The 26,875-nt window shown below is 44.2% G+C and overlaps 1 non-coding gene across 1 annotated transcript; it reads right to left on the reverse strand.

Annotated features, from left to right (window-relative positions):
* Window positions 1–6,335: 6,335 nt before the first annotated feature.
* LOC132887263 (U1 spliceosomal RNA) lies at window positions 6,336–6,503 on the reverse strand. Its single transcript, XR_009654800.1, has one exon. It is a non-coding gene; the product is annotated as a U1 spliceosomal RNA (small nuclear RNA).
* Window positions 6,504–26,875: the final 20,372 nt, after the last annotated feature.

Below are 26,875 nucleotides of genomic sequence, written 5' to 3' on the forward strand. Positions count from 1 at the left end.
GTTTGGAGCCAATTTCATGTTTTAAATTCTGTTTTAACTTTCTGTTAAAATTTCTGTTTTAATTCAAATTTCTGTTTTAACTTTTTTCTTGTGCCTTTCATATGGATCACAACAACTTTTCTGTAGCTCTTCATATTTCATCAGAAACAGTTTTTCATGATGCAGACATACTGTGCCTGTGCTTGAAATGTTCTCAAGTTCAGTTCTCTGTTTAATTAATGAAATTTGCTCCAAACTATACTGAGAGAGTGTATTTAACTTACAATTTCTGTTGTATGTTAGTTTATGGCAGTCAGAATCTTTCTTTAGTCCAATTCCTATAGAACAGGGAGGAAGTTCAGTAATTTCTAGATGTCTAAGAACAAACTCATTTATACTGATCTCAAATTGAAAGCAACTACAATTAAATTCCCTAGTCAACTATTCAAAATATCCAATCCTTGCAAAGAAACACATTCAGTTAATAACATTGGTAAATTTTCTCAGTGCTCTGTATTACAATGTATTTAATATAATCCAAGCAATATAATGTTATCTGAACAAGTATGCAGTTTACAGACTCTAAAACTATAAGATGTGAGCCACCTGTTCTGGTATCAAAGGTCACCTATTGTGCTGTGTTGATATTGATAAGGCTGGCTGTTGACTGGTACACAATAGCTGGTCATTGATTGCTAATGTTACACAGTCTTAGATTAAAATCAATTTACAAATAATTAATACTGAGCATTAATTGAAATTTTATTTAAAATTGAGGAAGAAACATGTCTCCTAACCTACTTGAGCCTTATTGAAGCATTTATTAACCCTCAAATATCAGTTATATGAAAATATATCTCATCTCATTATCTCTAGCCGCTTTATCCTTCTACAGGGTCGCAGGCAAGCTGGAGCCTATCCCAGCTGACTACGGGCGAAAGGCGGGGTACACCCTGGACAAGTCGCCAGGTCATCACAGGGCTGACACATAGACACAGACAACCATTCACACTCATGGTCAATTTAGAGTCACCAGTTAACCTAACCTGCATGTCTTTGGACTGTGGGGGAAACCGGAGCACCCAGAGGAAACCCACACGGACACGGGGAGAACATGCAAACTCCACACAGAAAGGCCCTCGCCAGCCCCGGGGCTTGAACCCAGGACCTTCTTGCTGTGAGGCGACAGCACTAACCACTACACCACCGTGCCGCCCTGAAAATATATCAAAAATTCGAATTTGGTGAAAATGGATTTTTTGAACACCTGTAGTTTAAAAATACTTGAGAGACACAGAACAAAAATTTGGAAATATAAAATATGGGTCTTGGGGATTACTGAAAAAAAATTTACAAGTTTCTAACTGCTATCCCACATTGGATTTCTTGCTACTGAAAATGGCATGTTTTAGAGATCAGTGAATTTCAAAACCCTATTACAGACAAACTAGGAATAGTGGAGACTTGGTAAAACTGAAATTGGTAGATATTTCTGTGTAGATTTGAATAACATTCTTAGTTTAAGCATTACTGCCACAGGCAAGCTTCCAGAATGAGTTAAAAATGCAAAATAAAATGCAAATTTGTCTTTTTAATTTCCTTGTTAAAATCACCATCTAATATACAATGACCATTGAAATTCTAAGGTGAAGCTTGTAGTACAAGATATTGAGTCTCTCTTTGCAAAATTTTAGGTTTCTATCTTGCATAATAAAGATTATATTGCACTTTGAAATATGTATGTTTTGAGCAAAAAACAAAAAAATTGAAAAATTCAAATGCCTGTATCGCTGAAACTATTGGGGATAGGAAGCTCAAGTTTTGGGGATTAACTTCTTTTAATAGTATCTCTGAGCCCTCCAAATTTCATTGAAATCTGAGATGGTCGAGCATAACCTCTTGTTGATTTGGCATTGAATGAGCCTGATATGAAATGTACCCCTAATTATAGAATGACTCACATCATATTTGGAATGTTCACAAGCTAGCTAATGTTTATAGATGTTCATAACAAACCAAGCAAGCTAACATTTAAATGTATGCAGAATAGCTAATGTTTAGAATGTTTAGAAAACTAGTTGAAGTTTCATAAGCTAGCTTTCATGTTACATTTTTTAAAAATGTTTACAGTGACAAACAAACAAAAAACAGCAACTCTGGATGGCCTTTCTGTTTCTTCACATGCAGCAGTAAAAGACCTCGGAGTGATTATTGACCCCAGGCTCTCATTTGAAACTCACATTGATAACATTACCCGGATAGCTTTCTTTCATCTCAGAAATATTGCTAAGATAAGAAATTTAATGTCACTACATGACATGGAAAAACTAGTTCATGCTTTCATTACCTCCAGGTTGGATTATTGTAATGCCTTACTGTCTGGATGTTCCAATAAGTGCATAAACAAGCTTCAGTTAATTCAAAATGCAGCAGCAAGAGTCCTTACTAGAACTAGAAAATATGACCACATCATCCCTGTCTTATCCACACTGCATTGGCTCCCAATCAAATTCCGTATTGATTGTAAAATACTACTATTGACCTTTAAAGCGCTGAATGGGCTTGCGCCACAGTACCTGAGTGAACTTCTGCTCCTCTATGACCTGCCACGCCTACTTAGATCAAAAGGTCCAGGCTATCTGCTGGTACCTCATATAGTGAAGGCTACATCAGGGGGCAGAGTCTTTCTTACAAAGACCCACAGTTATGGAACAGCCTTCCAAGTAGTATTCGGGAATCAGACACAGTCTCAGTGTTTAAGTCTAGGCTGAAAACATACCGTATCTGTTTAGTCAAGCCTTTTGTTAATGGTGTTTATGAGGCAAAGGTGTAGATCTGGAGGGTCCTCAGACATAGAGTGTTTTGGTAAACTGGGATGTATGGATGCTGTCAGTCCCCACTCGCTTGCTCACTCGAGTTTGTGGACAGTGTAGTGGCTGCTGCTTTATGTCCTGGGGCTCCCTCATGCCTGTGTTACCTTCTGGCTCTCCCCTTTTAGTTATGCTGTCATAGTTAGTTGCCGGAGTCCTTGCTTGTACTCAGTGCAATATGTACACTGTTCCTACTTATTCAGGTGACATTGGGCATACCTAACAACCTGTGTTTTCTCCCCCCCCCCAAATCTGTCCCTCTGAGTTATATGTCGGTCCTGGGATCGAGATGCTGACCTGTTCTGTTCCTTGGACCTGCCTGATCCATCCTGGTGGCCTGTGTCTGGTTAGAGTCTCATCACATCGCTCCTGTGGAGGGTGGCCCCATGTGGACAGTTGGGGGTCACGCCTGGAGGACGCTCTGGACTCTTGCAGTGGTGCTTTTGTGGCTAGGGACTGCAGTTGGCTTGCTGACTTTGGGACTGCAGTTGTCGTGGGTGGTTTTGTGCTCGGGTTTCTGTCGGTGGGGGGTTTGTGGCATCAACAAGGCTGGCTTTGTGTTAGGACTGTTGATGTTGTGGTCATGTTGTCTGTTGTTGCCCAGGTGAGGATGGGTCCCCTTTTGGGTCCTTTTGAGGTTTCTTCCTCGTGTTGTCTGTTTTTTTTTTTCCTTGCCACCGTCGCCACGGGCGTACTCATTGGGGATGAAATTGGCTCGTATTTTGGGTCCTTCAAATTCTGTAAAGCTGCTTTATGACAATGTTTATTGGTTAAAGCACTATACAAATAAACTTGACTTGACTTGACAAAATGCTAATAACCTTTAAGTCCAAAGATATGGAAATAATTTAATTTTTTAGGTTTTACTCCACTGTAATTATACACTTGTCACTTAACCCTGAGTTAATAACAAATTAATGCAGAAGGAAAATGTCTAGCATAAGTTTTAGCATGCCTACTCTCTCCTTCCCTAACCCTAGACTATTAAAGTTGAGCTAAGGCATGAGCATAGGGCTAATGAAACCAAAAGATATCTGTGCTATCATGCCAAACTTAAAAGTGCTAGCATGCTAAATCTTCTCTCTGCATGTTTGTGTGATGTCTCACAGATGAAATTCTCAGCTGGTAATTACATCCAGCTCTCGATAAGCCTTTTTGTAATGGAACTCAATCAGTCGATGCAGAGTGTTTGCTCATAACCAACTGGAAGGATCCGGATGGTGACATTTGGGCCACCACATCATGCTTGATTTCATTATTGGCGAAGAGGAAAAGCAAATTTGCCTTATGAGAAGCAATTATGCCACAGCTGACTGGCACTTTTGTCTGGCAGCGACTGAGGTGAAATGTTGTCTAGGGACCTTTTTTTTCTCATTCTTTCCCTTGCTGCCTGTTCCTAGAAAATGCCATTGTTGTTACTGACTATTTCCAAGATAAACGTTTAGCACATTTCTCATTATTACCACAAATAAGTACATTTCTGAGGCTTGTTACTGAGCTACTGAGTTAAGAGGATGTAATGAAGCAGAGGGAAAAGCATTGTTCTCTTTTCTACATGTGTCATGTGAGTACAGAAGATTAGCCTTATTTTAAAGCAAACAATATCTAAAGAAGTACAGTTAAGCTTGCTTAAGAGGCTTAATGACATTTACAGTAGTGACCCTGAGAGTCATGTGTGCTCCCTCTACTGGTCAGACAAGATATGGACCTGACAAGACTTTGCACTGACCTACACGTAGCCTTTTTCCACCAACAGGGAATGAGTTCCGTTCTGATTCATGCACCAAAGTTTGATCGGTTCGGAGCATTTCGGCCAAAAATCCATTGGTTTGAAACCTGAAAAAAAACTGAAAAACCTTTCTGAATAGCCTTTTTTTCCTGGTGTGAAGTGTGATGACATCAGAGGGTGTGTTTTTAGTTTAGGACAGTTTCTATGTCTTCTTATAATTAGTAGTTGGTCTGTGCTCGTATTTTGGAAGAAAGCAACATTTCTGCAATATCTGCAAGTCTTATGAAGACAAGGAGGCTTAAGCACCAAAGTACAGCGTGTAGAGAAAATGTACCTGGCTCTGCATGTTGCTGGTGTTTTCATTCTGCTCGCACAGCTTTCTGACCACCAGGGAAGAAATAACAGAGCAAAGCTTGCAGGCAAGCAATGTGATCCACCATTTTCCAACTACTGTTTACTTTTGCTGTACACTGTGTCATGCCTTCCATCAGTGATGCATTCTTGATGACAAATTTCTACTAAAAACTTGTGGAGGCCCTTGCTCGTGCCAAGGATCCCAAAAGCTTGACTTCTAAACCCATTGTAGCAAAGCAAGAGAGCAGTCACCTTATCCTACTTTGAACTCAGGTCTACAGGATGCCAAACCTGCACTCTGACCACAACACCATAGAGCCAGGCTTGCTAGTATGGCAGTCAGAGCATATACTCAACTGTAGTGATGGGCACTCCATCACACTGCCCTCCCCTTCAGGAGGTGCACCCGTGCATTTCACACACACACAGACGTCCTCACGCATCCCCCAGCCACACTTCTCCCATACAAGGGTGCCCCACACACTTGTGCTTCACCCATCTCTGGGGTCCCTCACACAGAGGGCACCTATCCTGCGGGTCCCTCATACAGCTCACACCTCCGATGGCCTCCCAGCAAGCCACCCCACTTCTGACACCATCTGTGACAAAGCAAGAGAGCAGTCACCTTATCCTATCTTGAACCCAGGTCAACAGGATGCCAAACCTGCACTCTGATCACAACACCAAAAAGCCAGGCTCATTGGTATGGCAGTCAGAGCACATACTCAACTGTAGTGATGGGCACTCCATCACACCAGTTCAAGAATGCATTCCCTGGTGGTCAGAAAGCCGTGCGAGGAGAATGAAAAAAAAACAGCAACATGTGGAGCCAGCTACATTTTCTCTACATGCTGTGCTTTGGTGCCCGAGCCCACTTGTCTTCATAAGACTTCAAATGCATACTGCATCTTGCACTCCAGAGCACAACGTCTTGGGGGGGAAGAATAATAATCAGAAAAGCCACCAGCTCTATTTTTGATTGTGTCAGGGTTATGGGAAAGGGGAAGGAGAATGAACGCATTCCCCCACTGTCAGAAATTACACAGTCGAGATTCCCTCATTTGAGCAATTCGCAAAGGTCAGCACAGCCCCAGTGAAATCCCCTCCATCCATGACGCATCATTGGCAACAATTTCCTACTCAAAACTTGTGGAAACTCTAGCTGGTGCAAAGGTTCAAAGAAACCTGAATGAAACACAGTCCCTTGTGCTCAGAAAACCATAAAACTGACTGAGAAAACCAACAACATGAAGAACTAGATAGTTTTTTTTTCACACACATGATCCTCTTAGCCCCTCAAAGACTTTAAACACCCAGTGCTTCTTGACATAAAACCCCTGAACAAAGAAAAAAACATCAGAAAAACAACCAGCTCTATCTTTGACTATAACAGAATTATATAAGAAGGAAGAACACAAACACAGGCAAGCCCCCACTATCAGAAATCATGCAGCTGAGATTTCTGTATTTGAAGAACTCACAAAGGTCAGTACAACTTAAGTACAATAACTAGACCACACTTTGGGCAAACCATCTTCTTGATCATAGTATTGCCCCTACCAGGTAAGTATGAGCTTCTTTGCCTGTCTGAGATGTAACTCTGCACAGGTGTAGGCTGCTCTATGAGGGTGGAGAAAGCCTCTGGGCAGGTTTTTGCATAATTTTTGGCCCCTTCTCTTCCAAGTCAGCACAAGACACTGGTGGGGAGTTCATGTGTGCTCCCTCTACTGGTCAGATAGGATATGGACCCAACAAGACTTTGCACCGACCTACACGTAGCCCTTTTCCACCAACAGGGAACAGGTTGCGTTCTGGTTCGTGCACCAAAGTTTGACCCGTTCAGAGCATTTTGGCCAAAAATCCATTGGTTCAGAATTTGAAAAGTCGGTCCCCTTCTGGATAGCCATTTTTTTTCCTGTACAAAGCGTGATGACATCACAGTCTGTGTTTTTAGTTTAGGACAGTTTCTACGTCTTCTTCTGATTACTAGTTGGTCCATGCTTGTATTTTAGAAGAAAGCAAAATTTCTGCAATATCTGCAAGGCTTATGAAGACAAGGAGGCTCAGGCACCAAAGCACAGCATGTGGAGAAAATGTACCTGGCTCTGCATGTTGCTGGTGTTTTTGTTCTGCTTGCATGGCTTTCTGACCACCAGGGAAGAAATAACAGAACATAGCTTGCAGGCAAGCAATACGATCCACCATTTTCTGACTACTGTTTACTTCTGCTATGCACTGTGCAATGCCTTCCATCGATGATGCATTCTTGATGACAAATTTCTGCTAAAAACTCATGGAGACCCTTGCTCATACCAAGGTTCCCAGAAGCTTGACCTAAACCCATTCAAGAATGTGTTCCCTGGTGGTGTGAAAGCCATGCGAGCAGAAAAAAAAAAAAAAAAACAGCAACATGTGGAGCCAGCTACATTTTCTCCACACGCTGCACTTTGGTGCCTGAGCCCACTTGTCTCATTCATAACTTACTGAGGGAACATCAAGATGAGGTACCATAGGGTTCTACAAGAATATTCCCTGGGAATACAAGGTCTTAGAATCAATTGTTCCCTGGAAACCTTGGGCCTGTAAATACAGAGTCTTAATTATATGGGCCTGAAGGAACATAGGTTTCTGAGAATATAGGGTCTTTAAAACACCAACTCTAGGAAACTTAGGGCCCTGAGAATATGTGGTCTTGGAAACATACATCACTGGAAAAAATTGGTCTTCAAAACATAGGGTAGTGGAAAACCTAGAGTCCTGAGAACATGTTCCACTCTGAAAATAAGGTATTGGAAATACAAAGCCCTGAGAATATAATGTCTTGGAAAGATAGGGCTATGGGAAAATAGGATTTTAGAAAATTAGAGCCCTTGGTATGTACAACCTGGGAATACAGGCTCCAGGAACATTTCCTCCTCCTCTTCATAAACCTCATGCCAGCATGCCAGTGAGCCCACCAGTGCCACTAAACTCCACCATCTCTCATGGTCTTGGCTAAGTGCCAGGACATCCTCCAGCCTCAAATTGATCTGCTGGAGGTCTTGGTGAATGACATCATTCCAATGAGTGCATAGTCGGTCATGAGGGCATCTCCATCCCACCAGTGGCAGATCAAACTCATAAATGGTTCTTGAGGGGTGGATGTCTGTGCAGCATAGGACATACAGCACAGCCAACGAGCCTGGCACTGTGCAATGGTGCGGAGGATATTTGGTTAGTTAGTAGGGGAGAGTGGGGAGGAGTGAGCCATGGGGAGAAATGAACCACTTAAAATTTTTCTAAATTTAGCCAGGGTTTATCCCAGTTAACTTGTCATATGAAGTCACCAGGGAATTCCCCTGACTTCAACCCACAGTGGATGGAAGCCTGGCACCCTGCTCACAATAGGAGAACAAAAGTCTAAAATTCAAGGTAGTAAGTAAATATTTCACTTAACATGTTTTTTCATCCTATTGTCTAATAAACCAAGATAACAATCACATTGTTGTTGTTGTTTATTAGGCATGTACTATGGTATTGTGTGATGACATAACCTGGGCCACATCCTTCCGTTCAAATGTAGGTCGACATCAGAAGCAATGGCGGGTCGTTTTGGGAGGAGTGAGCCACACAGTGCATGGGAGGAGTGAGCCTAGGCCCACTCCTCCCTTAACTAATCTTGTGTCATGGTGATACATTACCATACTAATACTTTTACATGTAATTAAGGTATGGGGCTATAATCCACAGATTACCAATAATCCTACCAACCCTTACCATTGTTAAATCTCTTCTTTCCGGGCAACAATATTGCCTGTTAATCAAGATCAAATTTTCTCTAAACTATCACCCAAAATTGAAATGCTGTTAATTTGATTGTGATGGGATTTCCTTGCATTTCAGTCACTCCCAAAAGGTACCATGCCATTCCAGTACAAGAAAAAGAGGGAAAAGTTTGGATCAACGCCAGCTGCTGACATGTTACGGGCTACAAAACGTGTTCTTGAAGGATCTGAAAGTATCCGTGCTGTTGCAAAGCAAACCGGTATACCACGTGCTACCCTCAGACGCTATGTAGACAATGCTAGAAAAAATGGCCTGGAGGAAGCAAGAATGGCACCAAACTACAAAAATGTTAAGATTTTAGATTTTTTTTGATATCTTTACTGTTTTACAAGTTTTACAGTCTGATTTGTTTTTTTTTAATACATTTCATTTGTTACAGTTCAAATAAAAGTTTGTATTTCATGACAAATGTCATTTGTTCATGATTTCAAGCCAGTGGTCCAGTCCTCCCCATGGGGTGGTTCACACCTCCCTTAGATCGGGAGGAGTGAGCCATAAAATTAACAGGCTTTTTCTCCCATCTGTAGAACTGATGGTTGCACGATTAGTTGTACAACTTGGTTCGTGTTGCAACTACTCTGAATACCTTTCATTTGCATAGGATCATTTTAACTTTGGCCCTTTTATTTTGGCTGGGGGTCCAAAAATAAAAAAAGCGGCTCACTCTTCCCCACTCTCCCCTACTCTGGTGGAACGCCTCATTGGAGACATGGTTGTACCAGTGCACCCCCTCAATAGTCCTAAGGGCACAGGTCTAGGTCTCAAAGCTGAGAACACAGGTGGCCAAGGTCTTACTGAGAGGCCAGGTCTCAGTGCCATAGAGCAGCACAGACAAAACCATAGCATTGTAGACCTGTGGCTTGGTGCATCGGGAGATGTCACGTCATCTCCAGAGTGGTCTCCAAAGGCTTCTCATGATGCCTGCCACCAGTCCACATCGCCAATTGATCTCAGTGAGGAGATTGCCATTGTTGGACACTTCTGATCCCAGGTAAACAAATGACGTGACAAACTCAATGGGATTGGTGGCAATGATGATGGGTGATGGGTCAGGACCATCACCTATATGGATCAGCTTGGTCTTGGACCAGTGGACACATAGCCTAGGAACATCTGGGCATGGGAATATAGGGTCCTGGGAGCTTAGGACCTGAGAATACATTAGGTACTGGGAATATAAGGTCCTGGAAACAAAGGCCATGTGGAATATAGGTTTCTAAGAACATAGGGTCATACAGTACATATATAGGGCCCTAAGTATATAAGGCTCTGGAACTATTGGATCTTGGGAATCAGGGACTCTGAACATATAGGACCTTCAGTACAAATATGGCCAAAAGTATGTGGACATCTGACCCTTGAACATCCCTTTCCAAAACCATTGGTATTAATATGGATTTATTATAACAGCATCCAGTCTAAACCAACATCTATAACAGCATCCACTCTTCTGGGAAGACTTTCCACTCGACTTTGGAGTGTGGCTGTGAAGATTTGCCCATTCAGCAAGAAGATCACAAGAGACTGAGCACTAATGTTGGGTGAGGAGACCTGCTGTGAAGTATGTAGGTGTCCAGTGGGGTTGAGGTCAGTCAGGGCTCTGTTCAGGCCACTCAATTCTTCCATTTCAAACTTGGTAAACCATGTGTTCATGGAACTCACTTTACATGCAGAAGCATTGTCATGCTGGAACAGGTTGAGGGCTCTTTGTTCCATCCATCCATTATCCGTAACTGCTTATCCTGTGCAGGGTCGTGGGCAAGCTGGAGCCTATCCCAGCTGACTATGGGCGAGAGGCAGGGTACACCCTGGACAAGTCACCCGCTCATCACAGGGCTGACACATAGAGACAAACAACTATTCACACTCACACCTATGGTCAATTTAGAGCCACCAATTAACCTAACCTGCATGTCTTTGGACTGTGGGGGAAACTGGAGCACCTGGAGGAAACCCACACAGACACGGGGAGAACATGCAAACTCCACACAGAAAGGCCCCCGTCGGCTACTGGGCTCAAACCCAGAATCTTCTTGCTGTGAGGCAACAGTGCTAACCACTACACCACCATGCTGCTCCTCTTAGTGTCAGTGAAGGGAAATTGTAATGCTACAGCATACAAAGACATTGTCAAGAAAATGTGTGTTTAAAATGTTGTGGGTCCTGGAAATATGTGCTCAAAGCAAAACAGGGTCTTGGGAAACGAGGGCTCTGGAAATATAGGAATATAGGAACTTCAGGTCTTAAGTACATCAGACTCTGGAATATAAATATAGTGCTGTAATGTAAAATATAGGGCTTGGGAACCCAGGGCCCTGGGAATATTGGGGACTTAGGAACATAGGGCATGAGAAGTATATGTTACAGATGTGTTTCCTAAATGTATACTGTTATAATTAGCGTGCTAGCAGCTTAGTAATCGAGTCAATTAAAATATTCACGCACAAGATATACACTGAACAAGCACGCCATAGGATAAACATTATAGGGTCTAAATATAAAAGATTACACACATACACACAGATAAACCCCAATACACACACTGAGGTAAACACATTTCAGATGGATTTTGGTTTTTGTGTGAAATTCCCCGGCAGCACGGCTCTCGTCTCCCACACGGCTCCAAACAAGCACAAACATCTCATCACATAAAACCACATTACCATACCTACTGAGGCTCAGTGTGTGTGTGTTTGTGTGTGTGTGTGTGTGTGTGTGTGTGTGTGTGTGAAACAAGATGCAGTTTGTTGTACTGACATTTAATATGGCTGCTATCATGAGCATGTTGTCAATAGAATCTAATGAGAAATAATATAATTTTACTTTACATTTCATTTTATGATGAGTTGTGATTGATAATGAAGTTAAACACCCAACTCCACAGTGTGCCGCTTTCGAAGACTCTTCTGTAACCTCCTTCCTGGGGCCAATATCAGCCCCAATGAAGAGCTCCAAGCCGATTGTTTAAGCAATTGAGAATCCCCTGATATTGGGTTGTGGAAAAGTCAGCACCCTGCTTGTCTCATCGATAACACCAGCCACCTCAGAGTTTTTTTTTTACACACTGCTGCAGCTAATGATCTACAATCAAGATCATTGAAGAGAGTTTGTTTCTGAAATGGTGTAGTAAAGGATAGCAGCTCGAAAGAAAGCAGGAGCAAACAAAAAGGCTTTGTGAAGCTGAAGATATGTCAAGTACAAATCAGAAAAACAACAACAACATTCTCATACTCATATATACAGCCTACATAAGAAAAGCTCATGGTATTCATTTATTATACAAGCTTTTATTATACATCCATATACAAATAAGTGTAAAGGTTTGCAGCCCCCATGAAACATTTATGGTTGCACCAACTAAGTGGGGGAAGTTCCTCGTATTCTGAGTCTCATTAATTGCGTGCCTGCTTAGGTCAAGTTTCTGCACTTTTCATTCCAATGATTGAACTTGCTTGTGTACAGTTTATGCCTCTGAGGCTGGCTTCAACACTGATTATTCAGCAGCTTATAGAATAGCACTTGATCCAGCACATCAGATTATTTTGTATTTATTTATTTTCAATTATACAGTATATTGCACTCTGACAGATACTGATGTGCACAGCTTCGGATCTTGAAATCATCATGGGTGAGCAGGATATACTCACTATTTTGTCACATTAATAATATATCGTCAATCCTCTTGTAGGTGACTAACTCTCATTTTTTATTACTTCTGTCATCTGTGTTGGATGAGGGTATATTTTCGCCTCTGTTTGTTTGATTGTTCCCAACATAATTCAAAAAGCAGTGAACAGATTTGGATTAAATTTGGAGGAAGATTTGGTTTAGATTTTGATACAAATACAGACATGTAGGTGGGTCCAGGATCCAGATATGTATGCCATTCCAGGATTTTTTATTTTTATTTTTTTGGATGGTCCCAATGCAACTCATAAAGTAGTGAACAGATTTGGATGAAATTTGGAAGAAAGATGAGCCATGGTGTTAGGACTGGGACTGTTTTGGCCTCTAGAGGCCGCTGTTATTTCATTTTCTTGTCATGTTTGTTTTGGCCTCTAGAGGCCGCCACTGTTTCTGTGTTTTATGTTTGTTGTTTTCCATGTGTCTTGTGCCCCGCCTAGTCCTCAGTAGTGTCACCTGTGGCCTATTTTAGTTTGTGTATTTATACCCCTGAGTTCAGTCCTCTTGTCACGGAGTCTTTGTGCTGTTATGTTTAGCTCCAGTTACCGCTGTTCTGTGTTCCTTGCCGTTGTCTCTTTGGTTTTGCACTTTGCTTTTCTTTTTGGACTTTGTGTTTACTGTTTTTTGATCTTCTGAGCGTTGGTATTTTGCCTTTTCTTTTCTAGTTTTTTGCTTTTGTATTTAACTTTGACCTTTTGGATATTTTATTTTTCCCTTCATCTTCTGAGCGTTTTTTGGATTATATTTTTGTTTGGACTGTAAATATTGTAAATAAACTTTTTGATACTTTTCTACTTCCACCTCATGCCTCTGCACTTGAGTTATCCCCCTGGTGGCCTAGTGAGGGTTTGCTGAATTATCACACCAACGAACCAGGTTCGAATCCCAGCAAAACCCTAACAGAAAGACTCTGTCATGACCGACTCAGCAGAGGCTGCTTCAACTGTCTACCCAGCCAACCTTCAGGGAATTATGGCAGCTTTGACACGCTTCGGAGCGACCATGGACACACATGGGTGAATGCTCACAAGCCAGCGTGAGGCCCTTGCTTGCCATGAGGTACTGCTTCAGCAAATTGGGAAAACCCTGGCACAGCTGAACCTCTGCCTGCATCTCCTCATCCTGATCCAGCTCCAGTGCCTCCTGCCACACTGTCTCCTTCACCTCGTGAACCCAGCCTTCCTGCACCACAGAGGTATGACGGCAAGCACGGTGAGTGCCGGGAGTTCCTTACCCAGTGCCAACTCACCTTTGAGCTCCAGCCTACCACCTACACTACGGATTGCCGCAAGATCGCCTTTGTGATAACCTTGTTAGCTGGTAAGGCACAAGCTTGGGCAACAGCTATCTGGCAGAGACGGGGACCCCAGTGCTCTGATTTTGAACTATTTACTGAAGAGATGCTTTGGGTCTTCGACCAGGCGGACATCAGTACCGACGCAGCCAGAAAGCTCATGTCCATCCGGCAAGGAGGAAGCGTCGCAGATTACGCCATCTCGTTCCGGATGCTCGCAGCAGTAAGTGGATGGAACGAGACTGCCCTGGTGTCAGCCTTCCACCATGGACTGTCTGACCCCATCAAGGATGGCCTGGCCTCTATTGGATGCCCAAGTGACTTCAAAACTCTCATCTCACATTCTACTCGTCTGGACAACAGGATGAGAGAACGCCGCAAAGTCCTGAGCCTCCCCAGCCTCCCTGCCTCTACCTGGAGCCCGTCTACCTCCTCCAGTGACTTTCCTGAACCCATGCAAGTGGGTCGTACTCGCCTCTCTGCATCTGAGAGGGAGCGCAGAAGGAGGGACAAGTGCTGCATCTACTGTGGCAAGCCTGGTCACTTCCGAGCATCATGTCCCGAACTCTCGGGAAAAGGACCACCCCATCCAGCCGAGGGAGGGTTGTGACAGGGCCTACCCTCTCTCCCGGACTCCCTGGCCAAGGAATCTATATCCCGGTCTCCATCTCCTGGGGTGAGTCTGTCCACTCTTGTCAAGCTTTGTTAGACTCAGGGGCGGCTGGGAACTTTATGGATATTCACTTCGCCCAAAGTATCAATGTCCCGACTGCACCTCTTGAAGTCCCACTGTCTGTGTCTGCCCTCGATGGCCAAGCGTTAGGTGATGGAAGAGTCACCCAAGTTACTTCTCCAGTCTTCCTCCAGTCTCAAGGTCACAAGGAAGAAATATCCCTGCACCTGATTCCTTCACCTGAGTTCCCAGTTATTCTAGGTCTTCCTTGGCTTACCCGCCACAACCCTCGTATAGCCTGGGTCACTAGCCAAGTTGTGGAATGGGGCCCTGTGTGCCATGCCTCTTGTCTGCTCTCTAGCTCTCCTGTGTCTCCTGCCGAGCCCCCTGATCTCACCGAGCTATCTCAAGTTCCCACAGAGTACTGGGATTTGAAGGAGGTATTCAGCAAGAGCAGGGCCGCCGTTCTTCCTCCGCACCGGGCCTACGACTGTGCCATTGACTTGCTCCCTGGGACTACCCCAACTCGTGGCAGACTGTTTTCCCTCTCTCAGCCAGAACGCAAGGCCATGGAGGAAGACCTCAAAGACGCCCTGGTCTCTGGGTTCATTCGACCCTCCACCTCACCTGCTGGTGCCGGCTTCTTCTTTGTCAGCAAGAAGGATGGGGGGCTCCGACCATGTATTGACTACAGGGGCCTGAACAAGATCACTGTGTGCAACCGATATCCCCTTCCGCTGATGTCCACAGCATTCGACCTGCTCCAAGGCGCCACCGTCTTCACCAAGTTGGACCTACGGAATGCATACCACCTCATCCGTATCCGACAGGGAGACGAGTGGAAGACTGCCTTTAACACCCCGTCTGGGCACTACAAATACCAGGTGATGCCCTTCGGACTCACCAACGCACCAGCTGTTTTTCAGGCCCTAATCAATGACGTCTTAAGGGATATGATTAACCTGTACGTTTTTGTCTACCTCGACGACATCCTTATCTTTTCCAAGACCGTGCAGGAGCACCGCCACCATGTCCGCCAGGTTCTCCAGAGGCTGCTACAGAACAATCTGTTCGCCAAGGCCCAGAAATGCGAATTTCATGTTCCCGAGGTCTCCTTTCTGGGATTTATTGTACGGACAGGCCAACTCCAAATGGACCCTGCCAAGACCCTGGCCATCCGGGACTGGCCTACTCCCAAGTCCGTTAAGGAGGTTCAGCGGTTCTTAGGATTCGCTAACTTCTACCGCAAGTTCATCAGGAACTTCAGTTCTGTAGCAGCACCCATGTCAGACCTTACCAAAGGGACAGGTGGATCTTATTTCTGGTCTCCTCAGGCGGAAAAGGTGTTCAAAGACCTCAAGGACCGCTTCTGCACAGCACCCATTCTGGTCCTCCCGGTCACCTCCCAACCATTCATCGTGGAGGTGGATGCCTCGGACAGTGGTGTCGGCGCGGTGCTCTCTCAACATTCGGAAGGAAAGCTGCACCCCTGCGCTTACTTCTCCCACCGCCTGAGTCCTGCGGAGTCCCGGTACGATGTGGGGGATCGAGAACTGCTAGCGGTCAAACTGGCCCTTGAGGAGTGGAGGCACTGGCTGGAGGGAGCGTAACATCCATTCCTGGTTTGGACTGACCACAAGAACCTGGAGTACCTCCAGCAAGCCAAGAGACTGAACCAACGACAGGCTAGGTGGGCCCTGTTTTTCAGTCGGTTTGACTTCACCCTCTCGTACCGCCCCGGCTCCAAGAACACCAAACCTGACGCACTGTCCAGGCTGTTCTCTGCCACTAACAGGGAGAATGAAGTCGGGCCTATTATCCCTGTGTCCCGGATTGTGGCCCCTGTCCGCTGGGGTATTGAGGAGGCTGTCTGACGAGCTCAACGCCAGGACCCTGATCCTGGGACGGGGCCACCGGGCCTCTTGTACGTCCCACATCAAGCCCGGGCCAAGGTTCTCCAGTGGGGTCACTCTTCCCCTCTCACCGCCCACCTGGGAGCTCGGAGGACCCTGGACTTCCTGAAAAGATGCTTCTGGTGGCCTAACATGGAGAAGGAATTAAGGTCATTTGTCCTGTCCTGTGAGGTCTGCACCAGAACCAAGAACCCGCAACAGCGTCCCCAGGGTCTCCTGCATCCTCTGACCATTCCCCGGCGTCCCTGGTCCCACGTGGCAGTCGACTTCATCACGGGTCTCCCTGAGTCTCAAGGTAACACTGTCATTTTGGTTATAGTCGACAGATTCTTGAAGGCCTGCCACTTCATACCACTGTGCAAACTCCCTTCTGCTCTTGAAACAGCCAAACTTATTTTTAATCATGTCTTCCGAGTCTTTGGTCTCCCACAGGACATCGTCTCAGACCAAGGGCCCCAGTTCTCCTCCCGAGTGTGGCATGGGTTCTGCAAGGTCATCGGAGCCACTGCCAGCCTCTCCTCTGAGTTTCACCCACAGTCCAATGGCCAGACGGAGAGGCTCAACCAGGACCTGGAAACCACCCTGCGAGGCCTGGCTATGGATAACCCGACATCGTGGAGCACCTGGCTGCCATGGGCAGAGTACACCCACAACACCCTGCAGTCATCAGCCACCAAGCTGTCACCATTCTAGTGCCAATTCGGGTTCCAGCCACCTCTGTTCCCGGACCAGGAGGAGGACACGGGGGTGCCCTCGGTCAAACAATATGTGAGATGGTGTCGCAAGACCTGGAGCAAGGCCAGGAAGACCCTCATCCAGACCTCCAGAACCAACCAGACTCAGGCCAACCGCCATAGAAGACCTGCCCATGCTTTCCGCCCTGGGCAGCGGGTTTGGCTGTCCACTAAGGACCTTCCGCTGCGGGTGGAGAACCGCAAGCTTGCTCCTCGCTACATTGGTCCCTTCAAGGTGGTGCACAGGGTGAATCCTGTCTCCTACCAGCTCCAGTTGCCCCGGACTCTGAGGATCAACCCCACATTCCATGTTTCCCTGTTGCAGCCCGTACTGACTTCCACATATGCCCCTGCCCCTAGGAACCCCCCACATCTTCCAGGGTCAGACTGTGTTCACCGTGCATCGCCTGCTTGACTCCCGCTGGGTCCGCAGTGGGCTGCAATATCTTGTTGACTGGGAGGGCTATGGTCCTGAGGAGCGCTGCTGGGTTCCCGCTCGGGACGTCTTAGATAAAGAACTGTGTTGGGACTTCCATTCGGCCCATCCGGATCGCCCTGGGAACGTCAGGAGATGCTCCTGGGGGGGGGGTCCTGTGAGGACTGGGACTATTTTGGCCTCTAGAGGCCGCTGTTATTTCATTTTCTTGTCATGTTTGTTTTGGCCTCTAGAGGCCACCACTGTTTCTGTGTTTTATGTTTGTTGTTTTCCATGTGTCTTGTGCCCCGCCTAGTCCTCAGTAGTGTCACCTGTGGCCTATTTTAGTTTGTGTATTTATACCCCTGAGTTCAGTCCTCTTGTCACGGAGTCTTTGTGCTGTTATGTTTAGCTCCAGTTACCTCTGTTCTGTGTTCCTTGCCGTTGTCTCTTTGGTTTTGCACTTTGCTTTTCTTTTTGGACTTTTTGGACTTTGTGTTTACTGTTTTTTGATCTTCTGAGCATTGGTATTTTGCCTTTTCTTTTCTAGTTTTTTGCTTTTGTATTTAACTTTGACCTTTTGGATATTTTATTTTTCCCTTCATCTTCTGAGCGTTTTTTGGATTATATTTTTGTTTGGACTGTAAATCTCATCTCATCTCATTATCTCTAGCCGCTTTATCCTTCTACAGGGTCGCAGGCAAGCTGGAGCCTATCCCAGCTGACTACGGGCGAAAGGCGGGGTACACCCTGGACAAGTCGCCAGGTCGTCACAGGGCTGACACATAGACACAGACAACCATTCACACTCACATTCACACCTACGGTCAATTTAGAGTCACCAGTTAACCTAACCTGCATGTCTTTAGACTGTGGGGGAAACCGGAGCACCCGGAGGAAACCCACGCGGACACGGGGAGAACATGCAAACTCCACACAGAAAGGCCCTCGCCGGCCCTGGGGCTCGAACCCAGGACCTTCTTGTTGTGAGGCGACAGCGCTAACCACTACACCACCGTGCCGCCCCTGGACTGTAAATATTGTAAATAAACTTTTTGATACTTTTCTACTTCCACCTCATGCCTCTGCAGTTGAGTCATCCCCCTGGTGGCCTAGTGGGGGTTTGCTGGATTATCACACCAACGAACCAGGCTCGAATCCCAGCAAAACCCTAACACATGGGCTGAGGAACAATTAGATTTTGATGCAAATCTGAATATGTAGCTTGGTGGAAGGCATACATTTATTATACAAGCTTTTATTATACATCCATATAAAATAAGTGCAAAGGTTTTTCAAGTCAAGTTTATTTGTATAGCGCTTTTAACAATAAACATTGTTGCAAAGCAGCTTTACAGAATTTGAATGACTTAAAATATGAGCTAATTTTATCCCTAATCGATCCCCAATGAGCATACCTGTGGCAACGGTGGCAAGGAAAAACTCCCTCAGGCGACACAAGGAAGAAACCTCGAGAGGAACCAGACTCAAAAGGGAACCCATCCCCATCCGGGCAACAACAGACAACATGACTATAACATTAACAGTCCTAACATACCATAAAGTCAGCTTCGTTGATGCTATAAACCCCCCACCGATGGAAACCCGAGTGCAAAACTGTTCACGACAACCGTAGTCCCAGAGTCAGCAAGTCAACTGCAGTCCTAAAGTCAGCAAGTCAACTGCAGTCCCCAGCCACAAAAGCACCACTGCAAGAGTCCAGAGCGCCCTCCAGGCGTGACCCCCAACTGTCCACATGGGGCCACCCTCCACAGGAGCGATGCAATGAGACTCCAACCAGACACAAGACACCAGGATGGATCAGGCAGGTCTGAGGAGCAGAAGAGGTCAGCATCTTGATCCCAGGACTGACGTAACTCAGAGGGACAGAATTGGGGGGGGGGGGAACACAGGTTGTTAGGTATGCCCAATGTCAACTGAATAAGTAGGAACAGTATACATATTGCACTGAGTACAAGCAGGGATTCCAGCAACTATGACAGCATAACTAAAAGGGGAGAGCCAGAAGGTAACACAGGCATGAGGGAGCCCCGGGACATAAAGCAGCCAGCCACTACACCGTCAACAAACTCGAGTGAGCAAGCGAGTGGGGACTGACAGCATCCATACATCCCAGTTTACCAAAACACTCTATGTCTGAGGACCCTCCAGATCTACACCTTTACCTCATAAACACCATTAACAAAAGGCTTGACTAAGCAGATATGTTCTTAGCCTAGACTTAAACACTGAGACTGTGTCTGATTCCCAAACACTACTTGGAAGGCTGTTCCATAAATGTGGGGCTTTGTAAGAAAAGGCTCTGCTCCCTGATGTAGCCTTCACCATACGAGGTACCAGCAGATAACCTGCATGTTTTGATCTAAATAGGCGAGGCAGGTCATAGAGGAGCAGAAGTTCACTTAGGTACTGTGGTACGAGACCATTCAATGCTTTAAAGGCCAATAGTAGTATTTTATAATCAATACAAAATTTGATTGGGAGCCAATGCAGTGTGGATAAGACAGAGGTGATGTGGTCATATTTTCTAGTTCTAGTAAGGACTCTTGCTGCTGCATTTTGAACTAACTGGAGCTTGTTTATGCACTTATTGGAACATCCAGACAGTAAGGCATTACAATAATCCAACCTGGAGGTAACAAAAGCATGAACTAGTTTTTCCACGTCATGTAGTAACATTAAATTTCTTATTTTAGCAATATTTCTGAGATGAAAGAAAGCTATCTGGGTAATGTTATCAATATGAGTTTCAAATGAGAGACTGGGGTCAATAATCACCCCGAGGTCTTTTACTGCTGCACATGAAGAAACAGAAAGGCCTTCCAGAGTTACTGTGTAATCAGAAAACTTACTTCTAGCTGCATGTGGTCCTAGTACAAGTACTTCAGTCTTGTCAGAGTTAAGCAGAAGGAAATTAATAAGCATCCAGTGTCTAATGTCCTTTACACATTCTTCAATTCTATTAAGCTGGTGTCTCTCATCAGGTTTTGCAGAACCATACAACTGTGTGTCATCAGCATAACAGTGGAAACTAATACAATGTTTACGAATAATATCACCCAGAAGTAACATATATAAAGAAAAAAGCATTGGACCCAAGACAGAACCTTGTGGAACACCAAACTTTACCTCAGTACATCTAGAAATATCACCATTTATATCAACATACTGACAGCGATCAGTTAAATAAGACCTGAGCCAGGAGAGGGCCGTTCCCTTAACTCCCACAACATTTTCTAGTCTATCCAGAAGAATGGAATGATCAATGGTATCAAATGTTGCACTAAGGTCAAGCAACACAAGCAGCGAGACAGCCCTGATCAGACGCCAACAGTAGGTCATTTATTACTTTAACCAGAGCTGTCTCTGTGCTATGATGAGGTCTAAATCCTGACTGATACATTTCATGGATGTTACTCCTATGTAAATATAAGCATAACTGCTGTGCCACAGCTTTTTCAAGGATCTTGGAGATAAAGGGGAGGTTTGATATTGGCCAATAATTGGACAGCTGACAGGGATCAAGGTCAGGTTTTTTTTAATCAGGGGTTTGATAACTGCTAGTTTAAAGGATTTGGGTACATAGCCAATCGTAAGAGAATAATTTATTATTTTTAGAAGTGATTCAATTACTTCAGGTATTATCTGTTTGAATAGACGTGTAGGTAAGGGATCTAGTACACAAGCTGAGGCTTTTGATGCAGAGATTAATGAAAGTAATTCAGTTTCCTTTAGGGGAGTAAAACATTCTAATTGCTGATCTGATACAGTTATATTGTTAACTACAGGGTCACTTACATTGTCTGACCTTAAATTAGTAGTTTGAATTTTTTGTTGGATTTTCTCAATTTTGTCATTAAAATAATGCATGAAGTCGTTGCTATGACATACTGCAGGTATGCATGTGTCTATAGTGGACTTATTCCTGGTTAATTTTGCTACAGTATTAAATAGGAATCTAGGATTATTTTTGTTATCTTCTATTAGGGAGGAGAGATATGTTGATCTAGCAGCACTAAGAGCTTTTCTATACTTCAGGAAGCTCTCCTTCCACACTAATTTGAACTCTACCAATTTTTCTTTGACGCCATTTATGTTCTAATTTTCGAGTGGTCTGTTTTAATGTGCGAGTGTCATAATTTTACCAGAGTGCTAATTTTTTGTCTCTGACCATTTTCCTTTTTAGAGGAGCTACATTATCTAAGGTATGGCAGAACGTTGACTCTAAGCATTCAGTTGCCTGATCAAGTTCTGCAGGGGCTGACAGTGACCCAATCAAAGTTGATAACTCTGGGAGATCATTTATAAAGCTCTGTGCAGTAGTTGACGTAAATGTACATTTAATACAGTAGCGTGGTGGGGTGCATAATATTATTACTCAGACATTTTGAATGAGATGAGATAATGATCTGAGATAACTTCAGACTGTGGAAGTGTGACTATATTTTCTACTTTTAACCTGAATGTTAGTATGAGATCGAGGGTGTGACCACCATTATGGGTCGGTCCTATGACATTCTGATTAATCCCTACTGAATCTAAAATGGACACAAACGCTGTTTTCAAAGGGTCTTCTGGGTTATCGAAGTGGATATTAAAATCTCCGACAACTAAAGCTTTGTCTAAGGAAATAACCAGATCTGAGATAAAATCTGCAAATTCAGAAAGAAACTCAGAATATGGCCCCGGGGGCCTGTAAATAATAAGTAACGGAATTAACTGGGTAGACCTATTTTTTGAGGCTACATACATTATATGAGTATGAAGAACTTCAGATGTATTAAATTTATAATGAGGTTTGTGTGTTACACCTAGATAATCATTATAAATAACCACGACCAGGGCCGCTGACAGCTTTGGCCGGGCCCGGGACAAAATGCTCTGAATGGGCCCCCCCTAACAACCCACACACACACCCACCTCTCTTATCCCAGTCTCTACTCACTCCAACCCTTAAATGACAGGTATTCAAAAAGGTATTCAAAAAGGTATTCCTAAACTCGTGGATAGTCTACTATAATCATGCGATTGGGGTGCTCTTGAAGGAGCAGCGATGGACGGGGGATTTCGGGCAGGGCTGGGGGCGAACATAGTATACTGTGCGTGCGTACTGTCCAGTGTGAAAAGCAGAGAAGAACACACCGCTCGAGAAACGGTGGGATATGATTGCGGGCTAATGTGAATATTCTTAGCTTCAATCAGATATATGAAACACAATGTTATTAAGCCGTTGTGGTTATGAAATGATTCAATGCCCTGTGCGTTTGATATGGTGTTCAGTGTGACTTGCTCACCCCTCGTTTGTAACATGAATTGCGTGCCGCACGTGCCTTGGTTGGGGTTACTTTACGGGGCTGGAAAAAGTTGGCTGTGTCTTACCTGGCTCAGCTGCCCCACTGCCTTTGCTAGTACCTGCTGCATCATCCAAATCTTTTTAAAAATATTTATGCAGTGAGCCCCTGAGTCTCTTGGTTTCTTCCTCTCTTTTTCTCTTTTCTTTTCTGTGCTTCTGACTTGTGCATGTTGGCAAATGGCACGCACGCTGATTGTCGAAGCACTATAATCGAACGATGTTGGTTTTTTTCCCCTTCATCAAAGAGTCAGACCAAACCATTTTTGCATTAGGGGTGGTAGGGGGCTCTTGACGCCTTTTTCAAAGACAATAAAGGCAAAAGATCTAGAAATCATTTATTGAATGCAAATATAGCACATTTCTCCCCCAAATCAACACATTTTGAAATGAAATAAAATAATTTAATCGCAACTTCATGAGAGCCCAGTTCTGGGCCCTCCCCATTCCTGGGCCTGGGACAACATACCCATTTGTCCCCCCCTGTCGGCGGGCCTGACCACGACGCCTCCTCCTCTGCCAGTTAGACGAGGCTGGTGTATATAACTGTATCCAGGAGGACTTGCCATTTAATGTTATATATTCATTTGGCTTAATCCATGTTTCAGTTAAACAAAGTACATTAAACTCCTGATCAGTAATGAGTTCATTAGCCATTAGCGCTTTAGATGTAAGAGATCTAATATTTAATAGCCCCACCTTTAGATCAAAGGTGCTGGCAGTGGCTGTACAGTCAGTATGATCTAATTTTATATTGATTAGGTTACTGGAACAAACTCTCTGAATATTTCTACCTTTTTGTTTCGCTCGGGGAACAGACACAGTCTCGATGTAATGGACCCTGAGTGACAACTATGTGCAGCTAGCAGACAGTCAGTTTAGCCTGTTCGTCTGCTCCCTGGCCTTGGCTCTGGATTGTCAGAAATTAACTAGGCCTGTTCTGAGACTATGACCTACGCTGCAGGAAATGAGACCAGCACCTTCCCGAGTGGGATGGATACCGTCCCGCCCTAACAGGCCAGCAGTGCCCTCAAAATTAGCCCAATTATCTATAAAGCCCACACTGTTTTCAGAGCACCACCTGGACAACCAGCAGTTTGCAGCCCCACACTACCAAGTGCCCTTCGATTTAACCCTAATTTTTTCACCATATTTTTTTAAATGCTTATTTGAATTTTTCTGTTATGAAATAGTGTAATTACCATTCATACTCTTATCTACTCAATAGCTTCTGCACATATTCACTGCCCATAACTTTGTTATTTATTTATTTATTTATGGTATATACAGTATATTTACATATTCACCTTGAACTTTGTTAATTTGCATAATGATATTTCATTTCAATTGCATTTCATTGCTGAGTATCTGCACTATGCAATAACAAGTCAGTCTATCTATCTATCTATCTATCTATCTATCTATCTATCTATCTATCTATCTATCTATCTATCTATCTATCTATCTATCTATCTATCGATTGATTGATTCCGAACAGTAAAGAAGATATAAAAACAAAAAAAACAAAAAATAAAAATAAAAAAATGCAGTCATCAAAACATCATCATAAACAGAATAGTGTAGCCACAAGGCAATAACATAATAATGTTCGGAAAGGATTAGGAAGAAGTAAATAACTTATCAAATCCTCACCCTCTATACCACCGTTAATCAAACATCACTTTCCACCATAATAAACTATATATACAAAAGAAAGCAAAATCAACAAAAAAACACACCAACATACCAAGACATACCAACATGGTATAATATCGCCCAAATCAAATCATATATATACAAATACTTATGCTATGCATATATACACACATACAATACATATATACAGTACATACATCTACACATATACACATACCTATAACTATACACATCCATATGTACACAGACACCCATATCATAATTATGCATATTATGCTTATATATTATATATAATTATGCACTATACAAATACTCACTTTTTATATAATATATCTGAATGTACCCATACCCACATATATACACTTATATTATCAAAAGCATGTTATTGTAATTCCTCCTCCCTATACCTCATAAAGATCTGTTCCTTATACCTTTTTTTGAACTGGTTTATAGTTGTACATTTCATGAGCTCCACATTCAAACTGTTCCATAGCTTTACTCCACAAATAGAGATACTGAACATTTTTAACGTTGTCCTAGCACTGCGCATTTTAAATTTCAATTTCCCCCTAAAATTCGGCACGGTGGTGTAGTGGTTAGCGCTGTCGCCTCACAGCAAGAAGGTCCTGGGTTCGAGCCCCGGGGCCGGCGAGGGCCTTTCTGTGTGGAGTTTGCATGTTCTCCCCGTGTCCGCGTGGGTTTCCTCTGGGTGCTCCGGTTTCCCCCACAGTCCAAAGACATGCAGGTTAGGTTAACTGGTGACTCTAAATTGACCGTAGGTGTGAGTGTGAATGGTTGTCTGTGTCTATGTGTCAGCCCTGTGATGACCTGGCGACTTGTCCAGGGTGTACCCCACCTTTCACCCGTAGTCAGCTGGGATAGGCTCCAGCTTGCCTGCGACCCTGTAGAAGGATAAAGCGGCTAGAGATAATGAGATGAGAATTTCCCCCTAAAATTATAGCCCCCCTCTCTATCCGAGAACATTATTTGGCTATTCCTTGGTACTTTATAATTCCTTACTTTGTACATTACTAAGGCAGTTTTATATGCTATAATATCCCTGAATTTTAAACATTTTGAATTTAAGAATAGTGAATTTGTTAGGACTTGGACTTTGTTGGCCTCTAGAGGCCGCTGTCATTCCTTTTTTGTTGTCATGTTTGTTTTGACTGCTAGAGGCCGCTATTGTTTCTGTGTGTTGTGTTTTGTTTTTCCATGTGCCTTGTGCCCCGCCTAGTCCTCATTATTGTCACCTGTGTTCTATTTAGTTTGTGTATTTATACTCCCTCAGTTTGGCCTCTAGTCACGGAGTCTTTTTGCTATGCTGTTTAGTGCTAGTTACCTCTGTCCCGTGTGCCTTGCCTATGCCCTTGTGTTCTTTGTATTTTTGCTTTCTTTTGGGCTTTGGGGATTTTGTTTTTGACTTTTTGGATCTTCTGAGCATTTGGAGTTTTACCCCTTCTTTTCTGGCTATTGGCTTTTGTATTGACTTTGAACTTTTGGATTTTTTTATTTTTTCCCTTATATCTTCTGAGCATTTTGGATTATACCTTTTGGATTTTTTTTGCATTGTAAATAAACTGTTTTTTGCTACTCTACTTTCGCCTCACGCCTCTGCACTTGAGTCATTCCCCTGGTGGCCTCGTGGGGGTTTGCTGGATAACTACACCAGTGACCCAGGTTTGATTCCCAGCAAAACCCTAACAGAAAGACTCTGTCATGACTGACTCAGCAGAGGCTTCGTCAACTGTCTACCCAGCCAACCTTCAGGGAATTATGGCTGCTTTAATGCGCTTCGGAGCTACCATGGACACTCATGGACGTACACTTGCAAGCCAACATGAGGCCCTTGCTTGTCACGAGGTACTGCTTCAGCAAATTGGGAAAACCCTGGCACAGCTGACTCCTCTGCCTCCATCTCCTGCTCCACCATCTGCTCCCTCTCCAGTGTCTCCTGCCACGTTGTCTCTTCCACCTCGCGAACCCTGCCTTCCTGCACCACAGAGGTATGACGGCAAGCACAGTGAGTGCCGAGAGTTCCTTACCCAGTGCCAACTCACCTTTGAGCTCCAGCCTACCACCTACACTACGGATTGCCTTTGTGATAACCTTGTTAGCTGGTAAGGCACGAGCTTGGGCAACAGCCATCTAGTAGCAACAGGGACCCGAGTGCTCTGATTTCAAGCTGTTTATGGAGGAGATGCTTCGTGTCTTCAACCAGGTGGACATCAGTAAGGATGCAGCCAGGAAGCTCATGTCCATCCGACAGGGAGGAAGCGTGGCAGACTACGCCATCTCATTCCGGACGCTCACAGCAGTAAGTGGATGGAATGAGACTGCCCTTGTTTCAGCCTTCCACCATGGTCTGTCTGATCCCA

Source organism: Neoarius graeffei, chromosome 5 (genome assembly GCF_027579695.1).
Source record: "Neoarius graeffei isolate fNeoGra1 chromosome 5, fNeoGra1.pri, whole genome shotgun sequence".
NCBI lineage: Eukaryota > Metazoa > Chordata > Actinopteri > Siluriformes > Ariidae > Neoarius > Neoarius graeffei.